At 37.4% G+C, this 9,972-nt stretch overlaps 1 long non-coding RNA gene across 1 annotated transcript; it reads left to right on the top strand.

The window, feature by feature from the left end:
• The first annotated feature begins 695 nt into the window (after positions 1–695).
• Positions 696–2,340, top strand: LOC146440082 (uncharacterized). Its single transcript, XR_014851350.1, has 3 exons — positions 696–772; positions 1,305–1,401; positions 2,184–2,340. It is a non-coding gene; the product is annotated as an uncharacterized LOC146440082 (long non-coding RNA).
• Positions 2,341–9,972: the final 7,632 nt, after the last annotated feature.

The following is a 9,972-nucleotide window of genomic DNA, read 5'->3' as shown; positions in this document are numbered from 1 at the left end:
TTTAAAAAAGTCTTATGTTATTTACTGTGGACACTTTCACTTTCAAGATCAAGTCAAACTGAGTATATGGTTTTCTCATTGTTTATATAATGTATTACACTAAAGAAATTATCTGAAGTTCTACATTTTATTTAAGAGAGGCAGAAAAATCTTAATTACTTTAATAAGCCTAATTAGTGTTGTCCAGGTATGAGCTGGAGGGTGGGAAGAATAACATCAATAAATGGTCATGGAGAAGCTAAAATTGTCTCAGGGTCAAATATGTTTAAAATCATGGTCTGTATCATACCGAATTTTCTTTATCTTATTCCACCTATTGTTTTCCTTTCATTTTTATATCTGCTGCCCCCTAATTTCTGATGGAAGAAGAGAGAAAACCATAAAAAAAATCCCACCCTCCATAGTCAAACCATAGTTAATTAAAGAATACCTAACTGTATACATAAGAGAACAATAAAGACATTCCCCAGCACTGTTAGGCTGCCATTTGGGAAAATTATAGCCAAGTATTTGGCCTAGAGCACAGTTCATCTGCCCTTTTTTTCACCCATGTACCTCCCTGGTGGAAGCATATAAGTTACTGTTTATTTCTACTACAGAACAGCAAGAGTTCAAGATTCTTGTAGCCAGAGGGCAGTGACCTGCTGTGTCGCAAAGGTGCTGGTTGGTTTATTACCACAAGAGAAAGAAGCATCAGAGGTTTCTCATCAAAAGGACCACAAGTGTTGTGAAAGAAGTGAGACAGCCACCCTAAGAAATTACATTTGAGAGGGTGAGTGAAATCTGCACTGGTCCATGAAGATGGCAAGAAGCAGATGAAGCTTAATAGAATTAGCAAGAAAAATATGTAAGTGTTAACCAAACCCAGGCTTGATGTTGCATGGCTGACTGCCATAGTGTCCCTGCTTAGCCCACTAGAAGAAGAGTGGTGTTGGAGTTGGGAGGCACCAGGAGGCATGTGGGATGTCACCACAGCATCAACCAGCATTTTAAAGGGCAACTTGATGCTTAGGCTTGCATATGTGAGGTTTTAATACTCTTGTTTTTTTTCCTTCAAAGTGAAAGGAAGGAGGGGAGAAGTTTTAGCAGAAATTTTAGGGTTAAAAAAAAAAAGGTTTGGTTTATGGCAACTCAGTCTCTGTCCTTCTGAATAACCTGGTATCTGCTCCTGATGAAGGAAAAGAAGTAAAACAGGTTATATTATATTATATTATACTATATTATATTATACTATATTATATTATATTATATTATACTATATTATATTATATTCCTTTATTTAATATGGACCATTAATTCACAAGGGCAGTCTGTTGAATCTAACAGAAGATGTGGCTGCCGTCAGTAGAAGATGGCATGTGTGGCTATGGAAGAATCATGAGAGTGGAGTCCAAAGAAATGGTGAGAGGAATAGGAAAGAATGTCCAAAAGAACAATAAAAAGTGGTATTTGAAAGAGCATCATAAGATATTATATCAAAAATATAGAATCATCAATCTTGCAAAAACTTCCTAAGGTCAGTGAAAAGGTCAATCTTAACATGAGATTGGACTAGAAGTTACTGAAGTTTCTAAGATGGTATCTTCTGTCACAGATCTGCTAAGTTTGCATGTAAATAAGAGAGTCCTTTCATTAACTCACTAAACTTTTTCACTGTGCTTATGAAACAGAATTATAAAAACCACAAAGAGATCCAGGATATTTTTCCTTCTTTGTCCTTACAGACTTACATAAATAATGAAATAGTGGATCTTGGCTACCTGGTTTCGGTATCAGTAAACCAAGGAACTGGCAGTGGTGGCATTCAAGTAGCAGGATGTATTATATGAATATGCAAACATGTGTGAAGAAGGACATTATCTCAGAGGGAAAAGTTTACAAATATAGTCTGCTCACCACAGCTGAAAGAGTTTGGACTGAGATGAGAGTGAAAATAGTGAAAAACAATAGTCATAAGGAACTGTTAAGCATCTCCAGGGCAGGATTAGAAGGCAGAACAGGAAGCATTTGTGCATGAAAAAAGGAGAGCTGTAAAAAAGCTCACTCATTGATCATGGTAATTTCAATTATGCTGACATTTACTGGAGCACAAGTGACAAGCAAAAGCATGTTCTAAAAACTCTCATGGCAGCTGCCATAAGAAGCTTTCTGCAAAGTCAACCAAAGGCATCTTCTAATCAAAGCTTAATTCTCTGTTTGTCCAAGCCAGCTCCAGATGAATGAACTCACTGACTGGAAGAACCACAGGTTGCAGCCACACAGCAAGCCAACTGACTTTATTATCCGTCAGCCTTAGCAGCACCTACACTTTCAGTAGTTTTCAGAAATTGGCTTGCCATTGGTGCCCACAGTTGTCCTATTTCACAGGACTGTAAAATGTGTGGAACAAATAAAATGAGACGAAAAGCAAGAAAAGCACTTAAAAATGTTTTCAGTTAACTATCTGGGCAGAAAGTTCAAAATCCATCAGGTTAGTGAGCAGGGTCATTGGTTGAAAAAGTGTCAATGAAATGGTAGCTTCTTTTATCCTTGCAAAATTCACCAAGGAGCTAAATACCCTCTATTTAGAACAGATATTAAATGATTTCTAAGAAAGAAAAATGGAAAAAAATTGAGTGGTGTGTGTTCCCAGAGAACACAGAAATGATTGTTTAGAGTAGTAGTGATTTACCTTGTTCCTGTAAGTCTTTTCTACCTAACATGGTCCTGACAGATAATTCTCCTATTCTTACCAACAATCTTTATTGCTTTATTTAGTAAGTAATTCTCACTTTGATATCAATACAAATATAGAGCTAACTCTCCACGTTTCATTGCAATGATGTTATTCACCCTTCTAAGCACTCTACTAAGCAGGATAGTCAAAACTTGGATTGGGGGGAAAAAAAGAAAAGTTTTCACATTTCAGGTTTATACCTACACAATTAGGAGAAGCAAAGAAACTTATTTTTTTTAGAGCCTCTAACTCTCAATTTACGGCTAACTCTGTTCCATTTGTCTTGCTCTGTATTTTCCTTCACTATGGCAATGGTTTGCACAGGACTAACTTTTGCAGACAATTACATTTACACATTTTAAAATATTTATCACGGGGAAAGTGAGCCCCTCCTTCAAAAACTCAACAGCAGCACCAAGGGCAGGGTGGAGTGTGGGGAGATGTGGTTTGTTTTTATGTAAGTCCCAAAGGCAGAACCTGGGTTGAGGGAAGGGAACATGCTGCAGAGCACGAAGAAAAGCCAAGGTGATTCATTTCTCTAATGCAGTCTCATTCCTAGACAGAAAAGAGAAGGATGAGAGTGTAGGCAAGCGTGTCCCTCCTCCCAAACAACTCTGGTTACCTGGATGATGAAAAAGAAAAGAGGTTAATTTCATCAGTTAAGAAAACTAAACAAAGTTTGCTTTTATTCAAAGAGGGTCACTAAGAGGTTCAAGTAGGAAACACTAAGTATACATGATACTGAAATCCTGTGCTAATGGAAATAATATGAATAATTTGTCTTAGGCCAGTTATTTCATCTCATCAGAGAAACACCATTTGCTCTTTTCTAAAGTTTGGAAGCTACTGCTTGCCAAAAATCTCATATTTAAATATCTCTGGCTACAGTTTATTTTCGAAAGCTGGAATGGAGAAACAAATATATATATATACACACACACATATAAGTATATGCATGCCAAAGCTTCTGAATAATCATAATGTAACTCAAACCTGAAGGAATTCAGAAAAATACAGATCTATGTACTAAGAAAATTCTACTCATCAAAGCAAGCTAATGATACAAGGCTATTGGCCAAAGCAGGCAACAGAATAAATTGCTCCTCAAGCTCAAGTTGGTATGGGGAAAAAATTACTGTCATTACAAGATAGATATGGAAACAAAAAGTGGTTGGACATCTGTAAAGGGATGATGGAGAAAAATCTCACCCAAAGATGCACCTCTGTGTGAAAACTAGGCAGGTGTTTCAGATCTTTATAATCAACAAAAATAATCCACTTATTAGATTGGAGCAGGGATAAGCAAAGGAGAGACCCATGAGATGTATATGCACGCATGCAAGTGCTTCAAATTGGTTCCACAAAGGTAAGGAGACACTGGCTAAATGTTTTTAAGACCAGATAGTGGGAATCTAAGATTCATGAAACTGCTGGACAAATTATTTCAGAGTTACTGATATTCTGGTGTAACAAATCTGGAACACAGTAAAAATTCAGGAAGAATGGAAGCTACGAGTCTTTTCAAAAGGGTCACATGGCACTAGCCTCAGGCATGGTGGTGGAACAGATGATATATGATTGTATTAATGGTGAACAAAGCAAAACTAGCAGATTTGAAAGATAATCAGTACCACTCACTATAATTTAATGGGAAAATTATCACACTCAACCCAAACCAGATTTCACTTTTTGAGGGAAAATTACATGCTTGATTAATAAAGGCAAATGTACTCTTTTATGTTTAGACTTCTAGAAATATAAACCATTTGCTTTACTAAACAGAAGTGCCTCATCAAGGGATATAGCTTAACAGGTAAGTTAAATATTCATTAAAAATAATCATTGAGTAGAGAATGAAACAGTGACATTTCTTCAGGAAGTCTGGCATTCAACATTATCAACAACAATTTGATACTACAAACCGTTCATGAAGTTTACTAATGTGATGACTGACAAAACATTAAATGATATCAAGGTCTAAACGGTCATATATGTTTGGATTTTGATCCAGAGAAACACAGAGTCATTGAACTCTGACTGGGGATATGTCTAGAGGTTATCTACTTCAGCTTTCTGTCCAATGTACAGCAATCTCCTACATGAGGTCAAGTCAGCCGTAGTTTTTCTGGTTTGTCCATCCCCTCCAAGGACAGAACCTGTTCCAGTGTTGCATAATCCTTCAAGGGAAAGACTCCTCCCTTATGTCATGATTAGCAAACATCCCAAAATGCAAGTTTTGGCCTCTTTATATCTTCTGCCATCAATGAAAATACCTTGGCTCCACCATCTTTGTAGCTGCCTGCAATTATCTGCAGGCAGCTGGAAGACCTCGCCTTAGCTTCCTCCTGCCAGGTTCAGGATTCCTAACTCCATCAATTTCTCCAGGCAGCTCTCATGCCTGATGCCCCATACCATTTGGTAGCCTTCTGCTTATGTCAGCCAATCTCTTAACAGCTCTTTTGAACAGGAAACCCAAAACTGGAATCAATCTTCCAGTGCAAATGCTGCTGAGCAGAGGAGAAAAATGACTTGTCTTAATCAACTGGCTTTACTTCTATGTATCAGACCCATAAGAGCCCTGTGAGCCACGGCTGTCCCTGCCCAGATTTAATATTATTGTTATTATTTTGCCTCTGGTGGGGAAATGTGCGCTGTTCATTGAAATTTGTAACATTCCTGTTGACATAGTCCTTAAGATTTCCTTGACTGAAGTTCTGCCACTCACCAGTCAACCCTCCAAATTTAATGCTGTGTTTAAACTTTCATGTTCTCTTTATATTTTCCAAGAAATTTTATCCTGCAGACTGTTGAAAGAGTTATTCAATAATAGAGGCTTCTCTATTTATGCTTGATACATAGTATTTATCCACACACAGCTAGACGTCAAGTCATCATCTAAACCTGGAAGTCCAGACAGATTTAACCCACCTAAACCAGTGCAATCATGCTGTCCATAAGTTCCTCGCCTTCTAAAGGAGGATGTTGAGGGAGGTGGTACCAAAAGCTTTACTGAAGTGGAGTTTCATCTGTTGCTCACTGATCATCCACATTGAAAATCATTAATCAGAGACGACAGCCATGCTGGTCGAGCATGTTTTTCCCTTGGTAAAATGGAATATAATTTCTGATGGAATATAATTTCTTGGTAAAATAGGAATATAATTTTCTTTTTATCCCTCATATGCTTGGAAATTAATTCAAGGAGGACACACACCATTATATTTCATTTTTTCCAGTCATTACAAACCTTTCTTAGTTGCTTTATTTTTTATAGATAACAGGAAACCACCTTGCAGTCACAGAAGCAAGCAGTAAACCCATGAGAGAACTGTCCCAGACCACAAAGGATATAGCTGTAGTCAGAAGCTTGAAAAAAAATTATAAAGTATTATTTCTTTTGCTAAGGCTAGAAAGGCAGCAGTGAGAAAGAATAAAGAAAATACAACGCTATCTGTATCTGGGATATTTTTTAAAGTATGCTGGATTATACTAGATGTTTCTTATGCCCCTGCTATAAAGGGGACTTTTGAATGGTGCATAATGCAACAGAGAACAATAAAAATGACTGGGAAAGGGAGCAAATACCTTGCAGTCAGGGTGTTACTGTTTAGTTCATTTCAAAGATGGTGTAGAGAGTTCTGTGCTCTGTAATCACAGTACACATGGGCTTTAGAAAGGGAGAGTTGGGGTGATTAAGTTCTCTAAATTCCTGTGACAGGTGCTACAAGAGCTACTGCATTACATTAATTAATCGAGTTCATGGCACTTGGCTCAAGATATTAGTAACTGGGTTAAATATAAGGCATCCACAGATCAGGGAAGATGACAGAATGGCTCCTTTTGCTCTTTTTCTCTATGAGTCTTAAATTTTATGGTGGTACCAAAACCATTCTGAGAATGTTAAATATAATACAGACAGTAAATCTATATCAGAATATCAAGTGCAAATCTTCAGATATTTCTTTCAGAATATTTGATCTGCAGAACAGAAAGTCAAATGAGGTGGAAAATAGAGGATCTCTTCCGCATAATAAAATAAAAGCTCATAATTTTTCACATGGCAAGGCACTAGAGCTATGACCAAAATACTGAAGAGTTTAATGTAATACACAACTTTGAATAAAACACCTTATATTGGTGCCTTAAGAATTTTTAGCTTTTATGCCTCATTTATCTCATGGTTTGGTGTAGTACTGGGCTTCATATAAAATGCTAAAACCTTGGTTCCCAGTACCTTTAGCCAAAACAATTCCCCCTTAGTGGAAATCCAAGGGCATTCTCACTGCCTCAGAGCCCCAAAATATGTAAACAACAGTGAACTGGGGGGAGCAGGCTTGGGGTGGTTGACATAATCACCCGAGGGTGTGACTGAAAATTAAGGCCCAATATGCTAATAAGACAGAATTTATAAAATGTGAAGTGTTCATGGCTTTGGGTCCATTTTCGGGTCACAAGGGAGCTTTGTTTGCTCCAGTTGTACCTAAAGGACTTTAATAAATTTGTCTGCTTTTTACTCTCCTAACTTTGTCTTGGCCTCTGTTTCAGGTTACCTTGCTTTAGGCATCAATGTCTTCAGGCCAATATGCAGCTGTACTGTAAAATAGAAACCATGGTTTTTTGCATTAGGGAAGCAAAAATAATTTAGAAAATCACTAACTTGTTTATGTAATAAGGGTTAGGACTGGATATCAATATATCCCAGTGTTCAAGGAGATACCCACCCACATTAAAGCACATAATACTCTTAAAATATTAATTAAGCCCTATTTGAACAACAGATCCCCGTCACAGTTTTCAGTGAAAAACCAGAATAAGTTGTTTTGTCAGCAGTGAGATAACTAAGTAGGTTTCTGTGTAGCAATAAAACTCTACTGGCTTAACTCCTTGATATCACTTGAGATTTTCCCCAGGGCAACAAGTACTAGTAGCTAGTAAAATAATTTTGACAAATATTAATCCAAATCAGAATAAAAATATGTAGAGAAGTTTAATGTTTTAGGTTTTTCCTGCTTTTTTCCAGTAACCTCAGATTTTCAAGGTGCTAATGAGATCTCAAAGCAGACTGATGAAAGGTCTCCAGAAACTGTCCGTAAAAGAAAGACTGACAGAGTGGTAGATATCTAAAAATATTATTTATTTATACTAGACTGTGCTCAGCCGGCTAGACAGTGCTTATGTAGCTTTTGGATAGCATGCCAAACTGGGGACAAAACATGGAGAGTATTGTTTGAATGGGATTCCTGGGGAGAGGGGTGGAAAGAGTAACAGAGAAAGGACAGAAGAAGTAGGAGCTGAAGACATTGAGGTTAAATCAAAACATAGAAAGCTGTAATAAACATGGTTTCTCTAACTTTCCTTTTCAAAGGACTCCTTGTTTTTCTGAAGAGTAGCTGTGCCCACTGTCACCCCAATGCCAGGTTGGTTTTTGAATTGCAAGTCTCAAGTGGCCCTGTTCTTGCTTGGCATAGCTGCCAGACAGGGATAAAGAGGGAAGACTGGAACAGAAGGACAGGCATGTCTCTGTCCCCTCACATGCACAAAGAAATAGGGCAAGGCTGCAGACAGATTAGAGAACAGTGGTAGGGGCCAGGTTGTGTCCTGTTTGTCAGCAGGGCTGTGGGAATGATGCAGGAACAGTGGGACACCCATACATTTAGAGCCTTTTAAAACCCTCCAGCTTCTTTTAGACCAGAGATCTGATTTACATACACAGCACAGTCACCATTCAGAGAGTGTGAATGAAACTTGAGCCAAACTTCTTTGTTCTCTTGCTCGCCTTGTACCACTAAAATTTCCCTTGCAGTAAATTACCATAGATAAACAAGGACTGTCTTAAAAATTAGCATCTGATTGCCCTCAAATTAAACCCTTGTTTTTACCCCAGAGAGCTCAGTACAAGGAACAAGAAAATACTATGACAGTTTTACTAGAATATTTTACTAGAAAGATGACACAATTGAGAATCGATTCCCTAATGGAACAAAGATTGTTAGAAAATTTTATAATTGAATTCTGTGAAAAGACTCACTAAGTGCAACCCTCAGTATTCATTTTCCTGGTGTATTACTTACCTGGCTTTAGCTAATATTACAACCACAAATCCAGGGAGGGAAACTCACTATTACTCCACTACAAAATATTTCTTTTCTTCCTGTGACTTAAACATGTAGTAAATTAGAAACAAACAAAAACATTCAAAACCATGAGTGGCACCCAGAAAACACTGCTGTGGATGGCAAGCCTTCTAGCAGATTTAACACAGTTATGACTGCCTGACAGCAAAGTTTGGGTAAGTGAAATGTGTCCCTGGATTCCAGTCAGCAAAGCACGGCTGTCCAGTCTGATGATCCCCTCAGACCCCAATGTCTGCTGACAATCAAGAAGTAACCCAGTGTCCTGTAGGTTCCGCTCTCTTCCCTGTATCCCAATGCAGATATCTCAGGTACCTGAGGCACCTAATGCTAAGAACCAAACATTGTTCTCCTATTCAGTGGTATAGAAGCACCATTGAAAAAAAAAATACAAAGATACACATCCTGGAATGGAACAAGTCAAGAGTCTTGTGGAAAGAGATAAATTCTTATTAAATAATATTTAAAAAAAAAAAGTAGACAACCTGGATGAGGATGAGAAAGACACATACTCACACACAGAAGCATTCACAGAGTTCATAAAGCCATTGCAGGATAATACTGTGTTGCCTGATCCTCCCTAAATAACCATATTGGTAAAGAAAGTTCTGGGTTGTGACTATGACACAAAACAGAAATAATGTGATTTTCTTAATTCTATAAGGAAAAGTACTTTTTCAGTGAAATACTTCACATTAATTTTCTTAATATACTATTTGAATGTATTATCAAACATATTGCCAAATTGGATGGAAAATCCAAAACCAAAAGGAAATATTTTTTTACTGAAAAAATAAAACAGTTGTTAACAACAGTTGTTAACAGTTGTTAAAGATGTCATATTCTGACACCTCCAGACCAAAGAATAGTGAACGTAATTAAAAGGGAGGAAAAATAAAAAAGATGGGTAGAAAACCAGCAAATATATGTAAATCTTTAGTAACTTAGAGAAGTGGTTTCTGTAAATATCTTGAAAGTAGAATGAGGGTAGTCAGCCTTGACACAAGAAGTACAACCCCAAGAACACAGTGGGACAACAAACATTCTGCAGAAGAGAGAAGGACCTTCTTCCATTATTAAAACTCACATGACTGCAGAAATCATTTAAATTATTTTTGTTAGGGT

The sequence above is a fragment of the Lichenostomus cassidix genome, chromosome 3, assembly GCF_008360975.1.
Source record: "Lichenostomus cassidix isolate B80296 chromosome 3, HeHo_3.0, whole genome shotgun sequence".
NCBI lineage: Eukaryota > Metazoa > Chordata > Aves > Passeriformes > Meliphagidae > Lichenostomus > Lichenostomus cassidix.
The sequence above is the reverse complement of the archived record's forward strand: the minus strand, read 5'-3'. Positions and strand labels throughout refer to the sequence as shown.